This window comes from Canis lupus, chromosome 16 (assembly GCF_011100685.1).
Source record: "Canis lupus familiaris isolate Mischka breed German Shepherd chromosome 16, alternate assembly UU_Cfam_GSD_1.0, whole genome shotgun sequence".
NCBI lineage: Eukaryota > Metazoa > Chordata > Mammalia > Carnivora > Canidae > Canis > Canis lupus.
Window position 1 is genome coordinate 36,848,183 of NC_049237.1, and position 22,779 is coordinate 36,870,961.

A 22,779-nucleotide genomic window follows, 5' to 3' on the forward strand; every position below is an offset into this window, starting at 1 on the left:
GAATGACCCATCTGTTCATGGATTCATACCGGAAACACTGTGTGAACTTACAATGACCTGAATATAGGTATATGTGTATCTCTATGCACTTGGAGTACATAGAGATGCACAAATATTTATAGACATGTATATAGGGGTTAGTACATGCACATTTATTTCCTTGCTGTGCCAGCTGAGAGGACCCAGAAGCCAGCACACCTAGAATCTTGGTTTCTTGTAGTGTTCTCCAGTAAAAGGAACCGGGACTCCTTGGAGAAATGGCTGATTCTAAGACCAGGACAGGAAACACACAAGATGAGCCCAAAGTATCTAATAGTGCCAGAAAGTTAAAAAATGCTAGAAGAAAAAGAAACCCCAAACTAAACTCCATAATGATAGGAGTATGCCAAAGGGACACATGAATCAACTGAAAGAGCTCCTAATTAAAGCCAAAACTGGAACAATTTAAGTAGCGAAATAAAGTAGAACTGGATTGTAATCTAAAGGAGAAAATAAATGTCCATAAGCATATGCTACTGTAAATAAGTGATTGGATAACTAATTGGTTGAATAAATAAATAATAAATAAATCTCAAAAAACAGATAAATCTCAATAATTCCAAAAATTTCTGTACTCTGGTGGAGCTTGTCTGTTCACTTCATAAATACAGGTTGTGCTTAGTAACTTCCTTCCAGAGAGTACAAAGTATGGAAAGGAGGGGAGTAGAGTCACTTCAAAGTGTAGAAAACAGATAAACACCAGCTCAGCCAGTAGGTCAAGGTCAATAGTAACAGTGATGTCAGATGATTGATCAGTATGTTCTCTGGATATGATGTAATGGGAGGTGCCTTTTATTTGGGGTCTACTGCTAAAAACCCATAACCTCTGTCTAATCATGAGAAAAACATCAGACAGATCCCATTTGAGGGAAGTTCTGTAAAATATCTGACTGCTAGTGCTCAAAAGTTATCAAAATCTTCAAAGGAAAATCTGAGGAACTGTTACAGCCAGCAGGAGCCTAAGAAAATTGGACAACTAAATGTCATGTGGCATCTTGGACAAAATCCTAGAACAGAAAAGAATAGTAGGTAAAAATTAAGGAATCTGCATAAACTAGGACTTTAGTTAATAATAATGTATCAATATTGGTTTATTAATTATAACAAATGAACTTACTAATGCAAGGTGCTATTAATAGGGGAAACTGGGTACAGGGTGTGTGGGAACTCTCTGTACCATAGTTGTAAGTGTTCTAATCTAAAAATGTTCTGAAATAAATTATATGTATATATATATATGTATATAAATATATATATATATTTAAATCTAGATAGATCAAAGGATAAAAAAGGCCAAGTATAAGGAATCTTTAAAGAAATAGGTTGAAGGCAGGCTGAGTAAAGTCTTCCAGAATGTCAAGGTGCCGTTAGGGCCTAGTGCTACTTTGGTACACGGTTTATGGTGTGTAGAACACTACATTAAACTTTGGACTTTACCTAAGATAGCTCCAAGGAAACTTCAAGGATTTACAATCTTCTTGGTTAAGGAGTAGAACAAAGACAAAGACTGGGAGTCTTTAATGATTAACCAACATATTTACATTATCCATGTTGAAAAACAAAAAGAACTTCATTGACAATGAATGAAATCAACCACTCATCAGTAAGACTTAGTAAAATATTTTGTTTTCATAATATATAAGGATGAGAAGTGAAGGTGCTTTATTTTAGAAATATTTTTTTGTTCACTTTTAAAATCCTTTGGAATGTGTAGTGACTAATGTTTATGCAAATAATCTACTTGGCCACATTTCAGCAATCTCCCTCTTTTTACCTTTTACTCTTTGCAAAGTTCGTATCCCGGGTAATTCGTGAGGATGAAAAATCTCATCAGTTTAGTTTATATTTAGTACTTGAAAGCCTTTCAAAATGTATTGTGTTTACTATTCATTACATAAAGCTCATCGTACCTGTTAAATTTTAACTTCTGTTTTAATCCTGAGTAAATCATAACTGGTTCTTAATAAAATGGCTTCTCAAACTAAACACATGTTCTACTTTGTCCAATACTCTTTTAGACACTGTAAGTGGACTTTTGCCTCTCTCTTCCTTCCTTCTTCCATAATGCCTGTGGAGCATCTACTCTGGCCAAGATTTGGGAAAACATTTTATTTTATTTCTTTATTTTTAAAAGATTTTAAAAATTTATTTGAGAGAGAGAACAAGCAGGGGGAGGGGCAGAGGGAGAAGCAGACTCTGCTGAGCAGGGAGCTGGACATGGGGCTCAGTCCCAGCACCCTGAGGTCATGACCTGAACTGAAGGCAGATGCTTAATCTACTGAGCCACCTGAGTCCTGTGGGGAGAACATTTTAAATAACATATACTTGGTATCAAGGAATTCACAGTCCAGTAGGAGAAGCCGATGACAGGCAGATAATCAATCCTCATTGTATGAATATTAGGCTAGAGTTGTGCAAGAGATGCTTGTGAGGGCAACACAGAACGGAAGGCTATTAATCAGGGTGGGGAAGTCCTCACTGCTGTTACATAGGATCGGGCAGGGGAGCCATCCCCTCCCTCACCCAACACTTGGCTGCTTCCTTTCCCCTGAGGTACATCTGAAATCTGATCATTTCAATCAATTGACAAATGCATCAGATGTAATAGAATCAGCCAAGCCTTCCTTCTTATCCTCTCCAGACTTTTCTTTGTAAACTCTCCTAGAGGTAAAAAAAAAAAAAAAAAAAAAAAAAAACAAGGTGTTTGTGATTAATCCTGGAGGGAACAGTGAAATTCTTTCTGTCCTCTGGCCCTCCCCACATTAAATATGTAAAACCGAAGGGGTTTAGAAAGGTGATCACATTTAACTGCTTTGTGTATTATTTAGCCAAGTATTTGAGTGGAAAGCCAGTTTTCTTAACGATTTAAAAAGTTTGTGAAATAATTTTTTTAAATATTTCTTTTAAAACTTTCTTCTCTGATAACACTGTGGTCTTTTTAAGCTGTGAGTGATTAGAAATGCCTGGTTTTTACATCAACCCAAAGTGATAAATAGCTATCAAGCCATAATCTGATAGTGTTGGTCTCATGACAGTCTTGGAAAAACAACGTCCCCATTGTAATGCCACAAGGGGCAAAATGGGAGCCTGTCAGAAGGGTCTCAATGTCATGCTTTTGCTCCAAAATGTGCTGAATATCATGGACTCATGTCACATTGCTGTGTAAGGCAGCGCCCATGTCACCACACAAAACCATATTATGTAGGCCTGACAAGGGCCACCAGCAAATATTAACACTGACATGTGAGCTCTGAAACTATTAACCAGCTCCCTCTTCCAAAGATGAAACTTAGCAGTCAACTTTCTAAAGTTTCTATTCAGGAAGTGTTTTATTAAATATTCAGGAGAGAGACATTTCTAAGCTTGTGGATATGAGAGGGAAACAGTATTTACACGTGAATTATACATGCCCCACTGGGCGCTGTCTCACGTTTACATCAGAACCCACAGAAACTTTGCCCACATGAGTCTTAATCGAAGATGTTTATGAAACCACCAGACTGACATCTGTACTCTTTTTTCCGGAGCCAAAGATTTCTGGAAAGAAAGAAGCTATTGCTTATACAATGCGCTTAGTATATTACCTGGCTTGAATAAACTGTGGGTGTGAGCCTGCACTCAGTTTTGGTTTGTCAACAATGGTTTCACTAAATGAGGAACGTCTGGAGGGCAGTTCTTTGATTAAATGTTCCACTGGTGGATCTTGCCTCTCATCTAGTCCAGATAAAGGGAATTCTATGGGTTTAGGGACAATCTGCACCACCCAGGGTGAGCCCCACCTGCAAGCTACATGGAGGAAAAAGCTGACTGTGTGTTTCCCACCATAAGACATTGTTATCGGAAGAAGACACAGATAGAAGTTGGAACTTAACAGAAGTCGGAGGTCAGAAGGCACTTGCTCAATCTCAGGGATGGCTTCCTTGATCTTCCCCTGGCAGTGGCCGCACCTGTGGCAGCAGGCAATAGGGCGGAGCCAGGAGTTCAATCCAAGGTAAGGCTCTTGCAAACAAGTGACCCCTCACATCCCTCTGCCCAAACCCTTCCCTGCCCTTCTATATCGCTTCTCTTCACTTTCTTGGGAACAGCTATTACTCATTCTTTAAGATCCTAATCAGACACCACATCTGCCAGGAAATATCCCTTATGCCAGGATCACTAGCTGTTCCCATCCCCATCCCCCATGTTCCTATCACACCCTCCAGCTGGCACCACCCTCTGGGCAGATGGGCACCCCCTGGATCTTCTTTATGGTGTCATTACTCCAGCAGTGCGTGACTATCCCAGTCACTGCCTGGACCTGTGTCCAGGAAACAAATCTAAAGAGCAGTGAGAACGTTGATGATGAAGAGTGACAAGAAATTATTGGGGAGGAGAATCAGTCACAAGGCTGAATGCATCCCGCTCTGAGATCATCAGCATGGATTCAGCACAAGAGGGAAAGGCCAAGGCAAATATAGTCAGCCTTGAATTAGAACAGAAGAGCCATAGAATGAAGACAGGGCTAACTTGGGTCTCTTGGAAGCAACACAGGAATGAAATAATAAATAAATAAATCTCAACTCGTGTGCTTGAAGTGTGTGTGTGTGTGTGTGTGTGTGTGTGTGTGTGTGTATGCATATGTGTGGAGACATATCTGTGCATATGGCATAAACACTGTTTTGTAAACAAGGGTAACAGCCACCCTAGACACGTTTCCTTTGCTTTTGAGAGTAATTTTCTTGGCATGCCATGACTTGTGCTAATTCAAAAGAGATAATCCCAGAAGAATCACTTACTTTGTCACTCCCAAACCCAGATAGTGTTCCAAGTTTTAAAGTAATTATTTTTGTCCTTCTCTCAAAGGTGGTTGGGCCATATTACCAATTCCCAAACTAATAAAAAATGAGATTCTTGAGAAGTCTGTTACTCACAATAATGGCACTCGTAATAGATCCAGAAGGATACTATACAGGGAGACTAACTTCTGCTCAAACATATAAGTTGGGTCAGAGAGACCTAGCAAGATTGTCTGATGTCCCCCAAATCCTTTAAATCTAATACAAGGAGACTAATTTCAAGATAGATATGGAAGATAGGGCTTCCTGATTATAGATAACATGATCTGGTCAAATTACAAGTGATATTACAGTCATAGTTCTTCATATCATAGTTTAGAGATCAGCAAACATTTTCTAGAATGAGCCAGATGATAAATATTTTCAGGACTACAGGCTATCCTGTTTCTGGCACAACTACTCAACCCTGCCATTGTAGCATGAAAACAGTCATAGGACATATGTAAACAAATGGGCATGTGTTCATGCTCATGGCTGTGTTACAATAAAACTTTATTTACAAAAACAGGTGAAGGGTTTGCTGATTCGTACTATAGTTGATGATATAGCAGAAATATAAGAAAAGATTTATAACTCTTTGGCTTTAAAAATGCCTGTTCTAAAATTTTTTTAAAGGTGCAATAATATATAGCACGTTAATGATTTTGTGCTGGGGCAGGCCTGGATTTGAATTTTTGCTCTGCCCCTAATTACCTGTGTGCCACTAGGCATGTTACTTTACCTCGTAAGCCTTTATTTCCTTATCCATTATACAAGTCAACAATGATACTTATTTCATTGTTTGTGAGGATTAAATCAAATAATATGTGTCAACCTTCAAGTACTACTGGTTAATAATGTTATCTATCTCATGCATTTATGTTGTCCTGGAAAAGGTCACAATCATCATCAACAAAAAGCCCAACACTGCCTCACCTGCCTGCCTGCCTTCCTGCGAACCATGAGTAGATTTACTCCACAGGGTGAGCCCAACAACTATAAAGTTCAGCTTTTTAAAATTTCTATCCTACTGACTGACTCTCAGGATCTCAGAAGCTTCAAGAGATAGATTCAGTAGCGCCTCAGTTACCTAATCATCACCTTGAAGGATAAAAATTCAGGTAATTGCCTATAAGCAGGTCTGCAGAGAAAGGGAAACAGACCTTCTTACGTGTTTTATACCAATTTAATATTGTCATTGAATTGTACTAGCTCACATTTTAGTTTTCATCCTGGTAACAAGGGGTCCCTTGTCTTTAATTTTCCAGTGATTAGCACATTGGCTAGCATACATATCAAGCACTTACTAAACGTTTTTTGAAGGAATATTGACAACCAGATAGAATGAGTTGAGGAATCAACAGAAGATAAAAGTACATGCCCATGACTTTTGGGATATTTCCTTGGGACCATGATTTCCCATCCTTATTTCTAAGACCATTCCAGGCACAGAACTAGTCTCAAAGTGAAGCATCATTTTCTCTAGTTTTTTTTCAGTGACAGATAAAAGCCGATGTCGATCTCATTCTGTACACTCATTTGAGCAAGGAATGTAACTGGGTTTTTCTATAACCCAACTAAAATGTTATTTTATATCTTTAATCAGTGGTAGGAACTTAAACCCAGTCAATTCCAGTTGCCCTTTCCTGCCCCATCATTGAGTCTAGGGCATGGTGGAGTCTGGGATTCATCTAGTGCTTGGACACTGCCCATCCAGGAAGGCATCCCCAAGAGGACTGTTGTCCTGGCTGGCCCTGGTCTTCAGGCACTGCTGTCCCATCCCTCATTGCTCCAGGGGCAGTTCCTTCCAACACAGCGCTCTTTATGCTGTGTCCCAGAATTGACTCTTTCCTCAGTGTTCTGCTGTTTTCCTTCCTCAAGGCAGTAGGCAGGAATGTCCTTGGTGATTTATGAAGGAAAGACGAGGCAGGTACATAGAAATGTGGTGGAACCAAACACACCATCAAAACTAGTTAATATTTCGAAATTACTCTGCCACATAGATTGTTCAAATTAAGATGAATTGGACAAGGGGAATACATACCCATGTGCAAAGAGCCTGCCTGGCTCCCAGGTACAGGATTGGGACAAAGCAGGGAAGGCATTTGTAAATAGATTGGCTTGTATAGAAAATAAACAAAGCAACAAAACGTGCATTTAGAACAATCCACAAATACAGCCATTGGGTTCCTGGGTAGTAAATATTTAGCAGAAGCTCAATGCTTTAAGTTCAAAAGGATAGTAGATAAGATATTCACAGCTTGGGGAGATTTGGAATAAATTGTCTTTAACATTTTCCCAACTATGGAAGTTTTGTGATTCTTTATGTGAATGTGTGTGCATGTGTACAGGTGTATGTGTGTGTGTCTGCTTTTGATTTGATACTGTAGTGACAAATCCCTAAGAGGCGTACTGTTATCTTGTTGTGTGACCTCAGATAAGGTCCTTCACCCCTCTGCTTATTTCCTCACCTATCAAATTGGGATAACAATACTTCTTGTGTATTCGTTTGGAGGATTAAATTAGGTAAAACTCTTTGCAGGGTGATCAATGCATTTTGAATACTTGATCACAAGCAGATAAATCTTGATAGAAATGCTTACCTAGATAGAACTCTTTAGTCCTCCCAAAACTTTTGAATACCGCTATTTTCAGGGTTTCTAGAAGCAGCATACTTCTTTGATAATGTGAGCCAATTTTTAGAGATGTGTCACTTGGACTCAGCTATTAATTATACTGGTAATTGCAGCAAGGTTCCCAGAGCCCTTGCTCCTTCACATTCCCATAAGGTGGACAGAACTGTCACCCAGACACGGAGACTGAACACACAGCGGATGATTTGGCAGGGCCTTCATTTGAAGTCAGATAATTGGCTACAGTACCACTGCACTCCATCTGCCACTGATTTGTGGTGTGTATTAGTCAAGGTTCTCCAGAGAACCAACAGAACACATGAATATGTGTGTTTGTGTGCATGTGTGTGTGTGTTCGAGGAGAGAGGGGTGGGGGGAAGAGAGAGATTTTAAGGAATTGGCTCATGTGATTGTGAAGGTGGGGTAAATTCAAAATCTCAGGACGAGCTGGAAACCCAGGGAAAGGTTGCAGTTCAGTCTAAAGGTGGTCGGCTGACAGATTTCTCCTTGTTTCCAAGGTCAAGTTTTTGCAACCTTCAGGCCTTCAACTGACTAGACAAGGCCCACCCACATTACAGATGTAATCCAACTGTACTCAAAAGTCCACAGATTTAACTGTTAATCTCATCCAAAAAATATTTTCACAGAAATATCCAGAATAATGTTTGACCAATTATCTGGGCAACCCACGGTCCCACCAAGTTGACACATAAAATTAACCACCACATTGTGGTTCTCCACAAAAATCCACTCTAGTTCCTCTCCAGTTTTCCATGTCCTGGAGATCAGGTAATATAGCAAGTGAGTTCATTCTGAAAACAACTTTTAAGATTCTACAATAAAAGTGTTGTAAAATTACTGAAGTTTTCTACTTCCTTCTCCACTCCCTACCCCCTTTTCTCTCTTTCTCTCCCCTTCTTCTGGGAAAAGAAGGAGGTTGGAGAGAGAAGTTTCAACAGGGAGAGTTTTGCAACAGGATACCACAGCATGTTGCAACATTATGATGCCTGAGGCAAATGTATCCAAAAGACAAATTCCATTTTAAGTGCATACATACATAATTCAGCACCTAAAGTTTCTTGCTACTTTGATGTCTTTATAGGTACTTTTCTCTTCTTTCTCAGGTATGCAATTGTCAATATGTAGCAGAGTTTGAAGCATTAAAGTTGAGCCCCTAGTTTTCTCTGGGTGACGGTGAAAACCCACTCACATACGATTATTGACCTCATTGCTTTACTGCAAAAGGGACTAGGGGATCTCAGGCAGCCACAGCCACCACCTTCTCAGCCCCTTCAGCCAGCAGTACATTTGCCTGTGGAGAAGAAGCCGTGTGCTCTCCCTGTGGAGAGTCGAGGGCCTGGAATGACAAGTATAGAAAGAAGGCTGCTTATTGGAACGTCTGTGACAAGTTCCCGTGGCCAGCCTGCCCTGGTTCTCATCTTGTTCCAGAACAAATGCTTCAGCTAAAGAAGCAAAAGATAATTTCTTAATATCAACTCAGATTAAAAGTATGGTTGCTACTTGCTATATGAGTGAGTTATGGTAAGTTACTGAAAAAACAGTATTGACTTAACTTACAAAAACCCCCACCCCTTTTAAAATAAATTTTTAGGGCAGCCCGGGTGGCTCAGCAGTTTAGCGCTGCCTTCGGCCCAGGGCGTGATCCTGGAGACCCGGGATTGAGCCCCGCGCTCCTGCACAGAGCCTGCTTCTCCCTCCGCTTGTGTCTCTGCCTCTCTCTCTGTGTCTCTCATGAATAAATAAATAAAATCTTTAAATATAAAATAAATTTTTATTCAAAGCCACCAAAACGCACTAATAAATCAAATGTCTACCCACTGGAGAATGGATAAAGAAATTGTAGTATATCCATGTAATGGATGGGGCAGCATGGATAACTCTCCAAAGCTTTACTCTAAGTGAAAGAAGCCAGATACCAAATACCACATAGTGTATGACTCTCCTGGAAAAGGCAAAATCGCAGGGACAGAAATCAAATGAGTCATTGCCAGGGGCAAAGATGGGAGGATGGGGTTGACCCCCAAAGGGGCATGAGTGAACTATTTGGGTTGATGAAACTATTCTGTATCTTGATTGTCATGGTGGTCACAGGACTGCGTTAGTTTGTCAAAATTCATAGAGCCGCAACACCTCAAAAGGGCGAATTTACTATATATAAATTATGCCTCCATAAACGTGAGGTCGAAGAAGAGGATGTAGGATAATGCACACGTCTGGGGAGAGGGAAAGGCCAGGCTTCCTGGCAAATGCAGAAGGGCGCCTGGGAAAGCCTTTTACTAACCCTTCATGCTGGCCCAGACGTCGGGTGAGCAGGGAGCGCAGGAGGGAGAGAGACAGCAGAAGGCAAAGCCTCCTCTCCGCGCAATTCTACGTGCTTCTGCCAAGATTTGCCAGTGCTTTGGTTTATTTATCAAACACTCTCACTATCTATTTGAAAGTTGAAAACATCAAGTCAGCATTAACCTCCTTGGTGTATAAAGAGACGGCAGGCATGAGCCCCCCCAAGACGGGCCTCCTACCCACTCTGCCTTCCTAAGGACAGGAAAAGGACACCAGTCCGGTGAGTCCAGTTCCCCTCTTTCTGTGTCTGGACTGCACCCCAGGAAGACATAGCAAGGAGGCAAAAAAAAAAAAAAAGACATGTTTTTCATTTGCCTCGAAGGGCTACAAAAGTGGGGGCCGCTGCCAGAAGAAGTTAGCAAAGCAGCTTCAGTGCCAGCCAGAGCTGCGACTGGATTCAAAGGCAGATACTGTTGCAGTGACACTATGATTAAATCCCCGTTGCTGTAGGGCCCGGGAGGGGAGGTGAAGTAAGAGGCTTGACAGGGGTGGGAATGGGGAGTCGATGGAGAGATGGGAGCATCTAGGTCTTTTAAAATGGGAAGGATCGCCTCAAATTGCTCCAGCCACTGAACTCCCTCCAGAACATAATTTAAAGATTTCCTTTCCCGGGGCCGAGCGTGCCCCCCCGTTTGCTGGGGTTTAGTATCTGCTTTCTTCTCTGCCAAATGGCTCTTTTCTTCCCACAAGACCATTCTCGGGGAGAGTCAGGCAGTGCACCTGCGAGCAGGTGCCAGGCTCTGCAGGGGAAGGTGCGAAGCCTATGAACCATGGGCAAAAGACCACCTTTTACAAAGGAATCCATTAGGGCCAGTAAGAGCACTACTGTTGGTAGGCTAACTTTTTTTTTTTTTTTAAGATTTTATTTATTTATTTATTTATTTATTTATTTATTTATTTATTTATGAGAAAGAGAGAGAAAGAAAGACACCCCGCTGAGCAGGGACACCCCTCCCCCCCATGCGGGGCTCCATCTCAGGACTCTAGGATCATGACTCAAGCCAAAGGCAGACGCTTAACCAACTGAGCCACCCAGGTGCTCCAGTCAATCTAACTTCTAAGGAACAATCTGCTTGTGCTGTCTCTCTGCTCTGTGGTGTTTCCCTAAGACCTAGCTCCTCACTGATGTCTTTTTGACCCCCACCAGCTCCCTTCTGAGTAGGGACATATAAGGTAAAGAAGAATATATGTCACTTACGATGTCTGGGACTTACTTTCTGTGTTCACACTGGGCTCAGTGCTTTCTGTGTGTTATCCTCCCCCCCCCCTTTTAAGATTTAATTTTTATTTTTTTATTTTTAAAGATTTTATTTATTTATTCATTAGAGACTTACAGAGAGAGGCAGAAAGACAGGCAGAGGGAGAATCAGGCTCTTAACTGCTGAGCCACCCAGGGGTCTCGATTTCTTTTTTTATTTCAGAGAGAGAGAGCATGAGTAGGGGGAGAGGGAGAAGTGGATTCCACCTCTGAGCAGGGAACCGGATGAGTAGCTCCATCCAGGGACTCTAGGTTCACGACCTGAGATGAAGGCAGATGCTTACTTGACTGCGCCACCCAGGTGCCCTCAGTGTATTATTTTATTTACTATTAAAAACAGCCCTATGAGGAAGATACTATGAGCACTCCCATTTTTCAAACAAGGATGCAGAGACTGAGAGAAATTAATGAACTTGCTGAAGGGCACTCAGCTATTTAGAGGGTAGAGCTGATAGTCAAACCCACACCAGTGCCAAAGCCTGAGTTCCTACCCATTAAGCAAAGACTGCTCTATCCTTGTAAAGCCAGGCCGTTCCTCTCAGAAGTAAGGAGCATCTCTCAACATTGCCTTCTATCTTTCAAAAATATGCAGGACATATGATTGGGGCTGGCTGACATGCTATATAAAATCCAGAAGGCCAGTGGATTCATTTAGAATGAATGATAAACTGCGTAAGGATCCCAAAATGACTTGGACTCAACACGATTTATTTTCCCTTCTTTCACACAGAGGTATCATGGAATTCTTCATTGAATGCCTCCTTGAGGTGTACAGATGCTCTATATACTGTGTGGGCTTCATCTACAGCATGATAATCCACTGATAACCCTTTTCTGCTTTTTCATATTGAAATAATGAGTTTCTGCCGTTCTCTCACACAGATAACCTGTGTGCAGACACAGCAACGTAACAATCCAGGTGGGGAGCAAACTTGGAAAGAGGACAGACCCAGACTAAATATTTTCACAACAAAAATTGGCAGGGAAACCATCAAAGACTCTAAAACACACATATGGCTCGTCTACACAAAGCTCACTCCTAGAGGTTACGATGGATGTAAAATGAGTGTAAATCAAGGTTTCTGACTTGGGCTGTGACTGTCAAGGCAAGAGCAAAAAAGAAACCTGTAAAATGGTTAAGAACAATGAGAGGAGGCATAGAAGTAACATAATATGGAAGAAAAATTTATCAGTAGGGTGAATGCACCTGTCACTGAGGACAGATTTAAAGAGGCATGTCGACGGTGAACTAGGCATGGAAGCTGAGAAGACCCAGAGAGATTTGAGGGAATCAAAGTGATGAGAGAATATGAACTGCTTCCCTGGAGCCCATGGGGGAAGTCAAATCACCCTTTGAAGGTAGGAAATGACAGCATTTGGAGGAAGTAAAATAAGCATCACTTTGCAAAGTAATTGGAAATCTTCTAGAACTTGTTAACCTTAGGAGATATAGACTAAATATATATATTTATTTCAAAAGTGTGAATATAACCTCATAGTTTATACACACTCAATAGGTTTTTAAGAGAAACTAGGGATGTGTCTGTATCTAATCTGATGTTAGCATTACAGAGGGTAACAATATCTTTTCTTTTCTGAATTACATGAGATTTCTCTCTAATGATAAAACCCAGTGGGGCCCGTCTTTTAGACTGGGGATCCCATGACACACAGATGGCATTTCTGAACACAAACATTTCCTGGTGACCTCATCCCCAAAATAGGATCATTTGGTGCTTAAAAGGGGTCTGGTTTTCTTTTTTTTTCTTTTTTAATTTAAAAAATTTTTAAATTTATTTATGGGGGGGGTCTGGTTTTCTTTTAAATGGTTTGTATACTCACAGGAACTGGACTTACTGCCTTTTTCCATGGTCTTGGAAAGCCATTGCACTTTCTGGTCTGTACATTTCTAGATATTCCTCTTGAAAAGTCTTAAATATTGGAATTGGGGATAAATATTGAGAAGATCTTTCTGCTTTACTGTAACACTGGTTAAAAATAAGTGTACTATTAATATGCTGTTTTTATAGATGATGATTTATTTTTGTATGTAGTGTCACCTCAGAGTATCTCAGTTTTCGTTACTTTCTTTTTCTACACCACAGAAAGCCCAAGAGCTGTTGCTACATAATACTAATAACAAGTTCCAAAGTCATTCCTGAGTCCCTACTCCACACACAAAAGCAAATTCTGCTTTTTAATTTTTTTAAGTTTGTTTGTTTGTTTAAGTAATCTCTACACCCAATGTGGGGCTCAAACTTACAACCCCAAGATCAAGAGTCAAACCACCAGAAGCCCCAGATTCTACTTTTCTAAACATTCATTTTATCAAATGAATGTTTTTTGGTGAGCAGGAGCTATGAGTCTCTTACCAATATTATATTTTTAAAATATTTAAATTCCATGAGAAACACAAAGCACAATTTTTATCATGATTCCTTTCTTCTAATAGAGAAACAAGAAGCAAACATTCTGGAGGCTTCGATATTATGTTTAAATGACAACACATTTATATTTTTCCTAAAGTGTAAACAGAAAAACAGTGTGCCTGGCATGGGAAGGTGGTTGAAGCAGACCCTGGCACAAAGAACAGTGTCTTCAGTCACTGTGGCTAAGGGAACAGGGAATGCCAAAAAGGCCTTTGGGAGAAGCATATTTGCCTTACACTGGGAGCAGCCAAAAGAAGGTTTGGTGCAAGCAATGAAAGGACAAGGAATTGCCTAGACTCCAGATGCCAATGTCAGTGTGGTGATTTAACTTGCTGTCTACCCTGAGAACAAAGCAAACCATTCCTTTGCTGGGTGTGCTGTCCTCAATTTTTTAACCTATAGGCTCAGAACAAGGGCATGGAAAAGGTTAAGGGAACGAAGCTCAGCAGAGACCTCCAGCTTGGCTGCTTTGGGAGCTGTGAGTTTATTGGAGCTAATGACTCAGAACGGTTTTGAACTCTCCGCGGGGTTCATGTCTCCACAGCTTGCCCTGCATTTGGCACAGATAACCAAGCTTTGGCTGAAATAACCATTATGATAATATGGTGGAGAAGTCCCGTGTCTTTCCTACTGATTGCCCTCATGACGAGATGGAGACAAAACCCTCAATTGGTGATCGCTCTGATGTGGATTTTAATGGTTCTATAAATGATTAAATTGGACATATTCCAAAGTTGAAAAGTCATAAATAAAATCTATGATTTTTTCCTTTCATTTATCCCTTGTTTCTCTTTTTTTCTTTCTTTCTCTTTTTCCTCCTTTCCTCTCCTTGCTTACCTTATCTTACTTCCTCCCCCTCCTCTCCTCCTCCTTCTTCTTTCTCTTCTTTTTTGTTACAGTGTTAAGGAAGCACCATGGGGATCTCTCATAATATTCCTCTCATAAAAGATTCCTTTACTAAGGAATCTTAGCAATTATTTCCTCAAATCTTCCATTTGTGGTGTACTCAAAAGACCTGGAATAAAAAAGCCGGGATTGTGGTCAAAGTTTCACCACCTACTAGGTGTATATCCTGGTGAGTACAGTCTTTTTGAATCCCAATTTTCTTATTTGTAAACCAGAGCTTGTAGTCAGGGACAGGATTCAGCTCTCCTGCCCCTCAGCCCAATGCTCCATGGGTTTACCTCAGGATCCTACTGGTGCCTTCTATTTGCTTCCATAATCCTCCCGCAGGTGTCTTCCTTGCAGACTCCTTAACTACTGTCCTTTGCTTTGCCTGCATTTCCTGCGATGCTGCAGGATAACAACTCATATGCCAGAAAAGATGCTGGAATTTAGTTCTTCCAAATTCATTCCAATAAATACCATAATCTTTTAAGAGTATGAAATTGAACCACAACAGAACAGATACTCTTTCCCACATCCTGCTTCCATGTCATGCTTCACCCTCCAAGTGGTCACTTGCCATCCTTGCAACCTCAACCACAACATCAATCACAGGGAAGACCTCTTTAAATCTCTGGGCAGCAGAGCTCCCCTGCTCTGTGATCTTATAGAGAATTGTCCCTTCAAAACATCTATCACAATTTGCCCTCAAAAATGCATGATCCCTACATTTGAAACTAATACAGTTAGTTATACTTAGTTAATTATACTTCCATAAAAAAAAATTTAAAGGGGGAATATAATATAAAAGGAACGCATGGTCCTGTTTGGCCAAGTCATTGCCCATCTTCCCACTCCCCCCACTCCCTACTATACTGCCCAGTTCAGAAAATCAGGAAGCATCTGTTTAGCTCATCACTGTATCATCAGGGTCTTGCTTAAAGCCTGGCATAGGGTATGTCCTCAATAAAAATATGCTGAATGAATGGATTCAATTTTCTGATGGATGTTCTAACAACACCCATCATTTATTGAGTGTAATATATTCCAGATACTCTAAACTAATTGTTTGGTTCACCCCAAAATTTATATATTGAAACCTACCCCCCAAGGTGATCGTATTTGGAGGTGGGGTCTTTGGGAGGTGACTGGGTCATGAGAGTGGAACACTCCTGAATGGGATTAGTGTCTTTATAAAGTAGACCCCAGAGACTTCCTTCACCCTTTCCACCATATGCGGACACAGCAAAAAGAAGTCTTTTGTGAACCAGGAAGTAGACTCTTGCCAGACATTGAATCTGTTGGTGCCTTGATCTTAGACTTCCTAGCCTCCAGAACTGTGAGAAATAAATGTTTGTTGTTTATGGCACTTTCTTATAGTGGCCCAAATGTACTAAGACACGAGGTTCTGCAGTAGGTATTTCACATAGCTTACTTAATTTTCAAAACAACCTCTTGAGGAAGGTATCACTGTGTTTTACAGACAAGGAAATTGAGGCCCGTGTAAGCCCCAGGAAGGAACATCCAACTCTGCTTCCAGAGTCAGCAAAAGCTTCCCAAAGTGGCAATGATAAAGCCAATGATAATTTAATTACTTCCAGGTCTGGCTAAAACCAAATTTAAGTGGCTGGCCTTCTTCAGCAAGTTAGCATCCCAATAGGGAGAGACAGATAGATAGGCAGATAGGTATCTTATGTATATGATCACACAATTGATATTTATTAAGGAAGACTCTACTAGCTATAGGAAATATCAGTAAATATGAGACATAAGCATCTGGTACAGATCTGGGCTAGTTAACTATGGAAGGTATGGGGATTTTGTCCTTTTGCTCCCTGCCACCTGCCACCACACTCAGTGCAGCCCCTTGGAAATCAGGAACTGTCCCCTTCTGGCTTTCTCAAAATACTGGTGCCAATCTGTCAAGGACAAGTTTTGCTGTATTACAGCCCCCAAAATGTGGAACTCTGTATTATCTCCTCTGTCCTACAATAACATTGTAGTGCTTATTCTTTAATTGGATTACAAACAAAGCAACACTATGCCCGGATTTGAAAAGTCACATTTATTTTCATTCTGGATACTAGCTCTATGGGATCATGCAAGTGAACGTTGCTGTCATCCCCGCTTGGACTCAGTCAGCTGAGTTGGAAGAGATTTTATGTTTGTGGTTTTCTTTTTCTTTTCTCTCTTTCTTTCTTTCTTTTTCTTTTTTTTTCTTTTTTTTTTTTTAAAGAAAAGAGATTAGTGAATGCATGTCTGTTTGAAAGCAAATTCCTTTTTGAGCAAAACACCAGCAACGTGCCCTGGTGATGAGTCCTCTCCTCATCTTGTGAGCCTTGACCTACGGATGGGAATATTAGATAATAAAAGGTTTCTTTTGAGAAGAATCAGAGATAAAACTCTACAATTCCCTCATCTCACAAATGCACATTTTTCTTTTTCCTTTTATGCTCTTGTGTTACATCTTTTTGGAAGCTGTTTTCTCATTCAAACAACCCCTACTGGGCCAGCAAGTCTGGAAGAGCTGCAGGTGTCCCCTGGCCACTGCTTAAAAAGCCTACTTGTTAATCAGCCCCATCACGTGTCTTTTGACCCCTTTCTTGCCCTGCTCTCTACATGTGTCTCCCTGCCAGCCACCACTGCCACTTCTAAAAGGGGAAAAAACTGAACAGTCAGTCAAAAGAGCTATTATCCTAAAGCCTCCTTAACAAGGCCTGGGGCTTTCCAGTAAATTAGTTGAAGGTTTTCATCCCCTCCCCCTTTCTAGACATGGTGGTCCCCTTCCCCCATTCATTGGTCACATGCAAAGGTTAGTGACTCTGCTACCTTCTGTGACCACTGGGCATTCTATAGAGGGGCCCTCCTGAAGCCTCTCAGCTACCCTCTGCATAGGTCAGAACCAGTTAGGGATGTAAATCCACAAGCAGATTATCCTGAGATTCCAAGTACAGCACGGGTGATAAGGGTGGGCAGTGCTGTCTGGGAGTTGAAACAGAGGATCTGGCAAATAAGTAAACCACTTGCTTCTGCCTCTAGTCTTCTCTACTTGATGATTGACTGTTCTGACTATGCAAGCCCTCCCCACACGAGAATTCTAGTTCTAGAACATTATGACTTGTGGAGAAATAATTGCTAGTAAGGGCCAGTGTCTGGAGAAGGCTCTGGGGTTGGATTGTCAGGTTATAGATAATCTATGGCAATTACATAGGCCTGAAATTGAAAGAAGGTTGCAGGTACCTACAGGTCCTAGATAGGAAAGTTTATTTGCTCGGCTGTCACCTTACCCCATCCAGCACAGAAACCAGGCCCCATCTGTCCCTTCACTCCACGCTCTCAAGAAACGTGAAAGGAGGAAGCGGGTAAGATTCTCTTTGGTTTCACCATGTGTGGACCATGGAGAGAAAGGAGATGTCCCCAGAGTTACTTGTGCTGTACCAAAATGGGATTTTACTCCTAGGAAGGGCCAATGCTGGTTATTAGTAAAATGCTCTAAGTGTCCAAAAGATTGTCTTTCAATCCTTTTGTGGGATATCTCCTATGAGAACCATAAGAATAAAAGAAGGAAAAGAGAAGAGACCACCTCACTTTAACAAAGGAAACAGTTTGTTTCTCAGCCGGCTTACAAAACTTTACAGCAGATAGTAAATGATGAGTTCTTTTCAGATAAATAAAATAAAAACCTTTCTTTTCTTCCACCATCGAACATTTCTCAGACAAACTCGATTCAGAACACTGGCTTACCTTTGTTAAGTAAAAGCCCCTAAGATACAGTCCATGTAATGACATTCATGTGGCTGGGTTTTGGCAAATGATAACTAGGTCTCAGAGGTAATAATGTTACACAGAAGCCTTCCAGTAGAAGTCAACAAAAACAACGCAGAGGTCAGGACACTCAGAAGCCTACTGGCCTAGTAAGATGCAAAACTGAAGCTGCCTTGAGGGGTGACGAGGGGAGAAGGACGTTCAGCAGTGGAATGGTTGAACTGTAAAGGATGTGATGTCTTCTCATCCATGATTTATCAGGTAGCAATAGGCCTGGAGTTTCTGCAACTTTATAGAATTGCGGATCGATCTATTTCCTACTGGAGTTTAAAAACTGTTTTTTTGAATGACTAAGGCTTATTGACTTAAAGATGAGATTTGGGGTGCTTGGTGACCCAGTTGATTAGGCATCAAGCTCTTGATCTCAGCTCCTGGGTTGATCTCAGGGTCATGAGTTCAAGCCCTGCATTGGGCTCTGTGCTGGGCATGGAGCTTACTTAAAAAAAAAAAGAAGGGAAAGGAAAGGAGAGGAAAGGAAAGGGAAGGGAAGGGAAGGGAAGGGAAGGGAAGGAAAAGAAAAGAAAACAGAAGAGAAAAAAAAGATGAGATTTCTTAGACCTGTGTCATCTTTCAGAAATAGGCTGCTCACAGAAACAGGTATTTCTCTCAATCTCTCTCCCAATTATCTAGTATACATGACATAAAATATGCCATTTTAACTTTTTTAAATGTTCAAGTCTCTGGCATGAAGCACACTGACATTGCTGTCCATCCATCATTCCCATCCATCTCCAGAACTTTTTCATCTTCCCAACCAGAAACTGTACTCATTAAACAATGATTTCCCACTCACACTCCTCCCCTGCCCCCAGTAACCACCATTCTGTTTGCTGTGTCCATGAACTTGAGTACTCTAGGGACCTCAAATAAAGTGAAATCATACAGCAATTTTCCTTTTGTGACTGGCTTATTCCACTTGGCTTAATGTCTGTGAGGTTCATGCATGTATGTGTAGCAGGTGTTTGTTTCTTTTTTTTTTTTAAGATTATTTATTTATTCGTGATAGACACAGAGAGAGATAGGCAGAGACACAGGCAGAGGGAGAAGCAGGCTCCATGCCGGGAACCCAACACGGGACTCGATCCCGGGACTCCAGGATCATACCCTGGGCCAAAGGCAGGCACCAAACCGCTGAGCCACCCAGGCATCCCCAGGTGTTCGTTTCCATCCTTTTTAAGGCTGAGCCATATTCCACTCTTTCTGTTATTCATAAACAACTTCATTGAGGTATAATTTGCATACCATAAAGTTCAACTCTTTTAACTATACAATTCAATAATTTTTATTTTTATTATTATTTATTTATTTATTCATGACAGGCAGAGACACAGGCAGAGGGAGGAGCAGGCTCCCCACAGGGAGCCTGATGCGGAACTCAATCCCAGGACCTCAGGATCTCGCCCTGAGTCAAAGGCAGATGCTCAACCACTGGGCCACCCTGGCATCCTGATTCAACAAATTTTACTCCGTTTTTCAAGTTGTACGATCATGATGCGCAATGCAGCTGTGGGGCACTTTCATCATTGGAGTAAGATCCCCCGTTCCCATTGACAGTTACTCCCCACTCCCATACCCTGTTCCTCCTCCCTACCCCAGGCAGCCACTCCTCTGCTATCTCTATCCAGTTATTTCTTCTGGATATTTCATATAAATGGAATCATACGCTAGGTAATCTTTTGCGTCTGGCTTCTTTCAGTTGGCATATCCTTCTTGAGGTTCATGTGTGTTGTCACGTGTATCAGGCTTTTATTGTTTCATTACTGGATCCTGTATTTCACTGTATGGACAGACCATGTTACTTGTCCATTCCAGTTGAGGGACCTTTGGGTTGTTGGTTCTCTTTAGCTCTTATGAATAATGCTGTGTGAACATTTGTGTGCCGGCTTTTGCATGTGCCGAGTTTCATTCCTCTTTGGTGGGCTTCTAGGAGTGGAATTGTTAGGTCATAAGACTCATTTATGGTTAACTTTTTAGGAAATTGTTAAACTGTTTTTCCAAAGTGGCTGTACCATTCGGAGGTTTTCCTTAGGGTACCAAGCAGATCTTTCAAATGGGTTTGTTTGTTTCTTTGTGACTCTTCCTAACGTAAAATACTTTGCTTCTTTCCAGCCCTGGCTCCAGCTTAGTCAGAAAGCCAAGCAGTGGGAGTCATGATTAATTCCTCAAATAGTTCTCATTTTCACACCCTTAACTCACCGTGAGGCCACGTTAAAACCAAACAGCTTGAAAGCTCAGAAGAACAAGGTTATGAAATGTCTCAGGAGACCTTGGGCAAGTCATGTCAGTGATTGAGGACCTCAGTATCTCCATTGGTTCCTGAAGTATCAGACCTGGATGATCTATCCTGTCCACGAACAACATCTTTGGAAGTTTGTGTGGTATCAGAACAATTCACTGATGGGTTTTGAGGTACATCTTTATTCATACTGCCTGGCTGCGGAGGTAGAGTCTCTCAACCGTGCAAATGCCAACACGAGTAAGGAACCAAGACTTTCCCCTAACCGTGGGCCCTGAAACTGAAGAAGGAGGAAGCTCTCAGTGAAAGAATGACTATTTTCTTCCTCGGGCAAGTTAAACAAAGGGGCACGCTGACCTCATTACGGAAAACTGTCTGGCCTTATATCCTTACTGGACATTAATTAACATGTCTCCTGGATGTCATGTTGATTTTTGAAAACCTTTATCTTCTGTCTAGAAGCAGTAGGTATATCACTCTTTGGCACGTTTTCATTTTAGTAACTGTATTATTTTCCTAGGGCTGCTATGACAAAGTACTCCAAAAAGTCAGCAGTTTAAACCAACAGAAATTTATTGTCTCAAGGTTCTGGAAGCTAGATGTCTGCGATCAAGGTGGAGGCAAGAGCCACGTTCTCTCTTACAGCTCTGGGGTAAAACCCCTTGTTTCTTCTAGCTTCTGGTGTTTGCTGGCAATTCTTGACCTTCTGGGCTCCTAGATGCATCGATATAGTCACATGGCCTCTTCTCCCATTCTGTTTTCACACCCTCTTCCTTTTTGGGGGGTCTGTCTCTTTTCTCCTTCTTATAATAACACTGGGTTAGGGACTACCCTAATGACCTTATTTTAACCTGGTTACCTCTTTATATACGCTCCTTCCAAATAAGGTCACATTCTGAGAAACTGGGGTCAGGACTTCAATATATCTTTGGGAGGGGGTGTGAGAGAACATAATTCAACCTATCACAGTAGCATTTTGATAAAAATGAGGTTTGTAATAAGATATCCATCACCGAATGCACATCCAACTGTGTTTATGCTATAAAAGGGAAAAAAGAAAGTGTTTTCCTTCTTCAACACTTGACATCTGAGCTCTGTGGCACTTGGGCACAAAGGAAGATCATAACAATCTTGAACCCTTGGCTCTTAGTCCCATGCGGTTTGAGATTCTGACATCCAGCAGTTATTTAAATAATAGCTTTCAGTTTTGGGGGAAAAATCTATTCAGTGCTTGGAATATGATACTGTAAATTATTGTGAATGCTTTATCCTGTGGAGAATTGCCTGGGACTAAAGCAGGGGGGGAGGATGGGAGGTTGAAAAAAGGTTTTTTTAAAAGATGGGCTCCCAGGATGTGGTGCCATAATCACAGGACAGGGGTTAACCGATAAGGTTACTTAGATTTCCACAGCTCAGAGGAGAAAGACATAAGTTGGGTTGGCAACCCAAAGAGCTGATTATCACTCGGGGAGAAATAAGGCGGGGAGTAGGGCTGTGTGTGCTCACTAGACCGACCTCTGGCTGGCTCGCTGACACTACCAGATTCCCGCAGCACAGAACTCAGATGAGCTCCCCATGGCAAATTTTCGGAAGACCCTCTTCCTTCCCTTCTTCCCTGCCCCATCCTCTTCATGGTGGTTTTGGGCACCTGCCCATGGCTTCCCAGGATTCCATCCTACTTCATCTGTGGCCCATCCACCTTCCCCTGTTAAATGCCCCTTTCCCAAATGACAGCCCTGACCGTGTTTCCCATCTCGTTTTCCTCTCCCCTGATTTCCTTTTTCCATGGGGTCCACTGGAAATTCTTGCTGCTCTAAAGAGAGTAACTAAGAGTTTAAGCTGGTCTCAGACACTCTCCACCTCACTCAATTAACTGCCACCGGGATTCCCTTCCTATCACCTCCTCCCTGGTTATTCTCCCTCTTTACACCACTCCGGGTTAAAGAAGGTCTCAAAGAGAGGCTCCTATGCTCCTTGTCTCCACGGCCTCTTCTAGATTGCTGTGTTGGCCAACCCTCGACCTCTTCATCTCATCTCTTCTCCAACCTCCTTCATTTTTTTTTTCTATGGCTCCACATACCACAGCTGTCAGGATGACTTCCTTCACCAGTTGACCATACACACCAGACTCCAGAGACCACAAATTAAACGCCCTAATTTCCCTACTTGTACTAGTGGTACCATTAGACTACTGGTCCCTGGAGGCTCAAATGCTGGTGCGTATCTTTGCTTCCTTCCTCTGCCTCATGGCAGCACCTACCTGGGCATTTCGGTGAGGTTTATGTGAGAGAAGGCATGC

At 41.6% G+C, this 22,779-nt stretch overlaps 1 protein-coding gene and 1 long non-coding RNA gene across 2 annotated transcripts in view; one reads left to right on the plus strand and one right to left on the minus strand.

Annotated features, from left to right (window-relative positions):
- Positions 1–16,638: 16,638 nt before the first annotated feature.
- On the minus strand, positions 16,639–17,516 carry LOC111090316. Its single transcript, XR_005371550.1, has 2 exons — positions 17,249–17,516; positions 16,639–16,763 (listed from the first exon to the last, which is right to left on the minus strand). It is a non-coding gene; the product is annotated as an uncharacterized LOC111090316 (long non-coding RNA).
- Positions 17,517–17,545: 29 nt separating this feature from the next.
- The window catches only part of PRAG1 (PEAK1 related, kinase-activating pseudokinase 1), a 58,360-nt gene continuing 53,126 nt past the window's right edge, over positions 17,546–22,779 (plus strand). The window contains exons 1-2 of the mRNA XM_038560225.1: positions 17,546–17,781; positions 19,564–19,772. The gene's annotated coding sequence lies outside the window, so the exon portion shown is untranslated. The remainder of the gene's footprint in view (positions 17,782–19,563; positions 19,773–22,779) is intronic.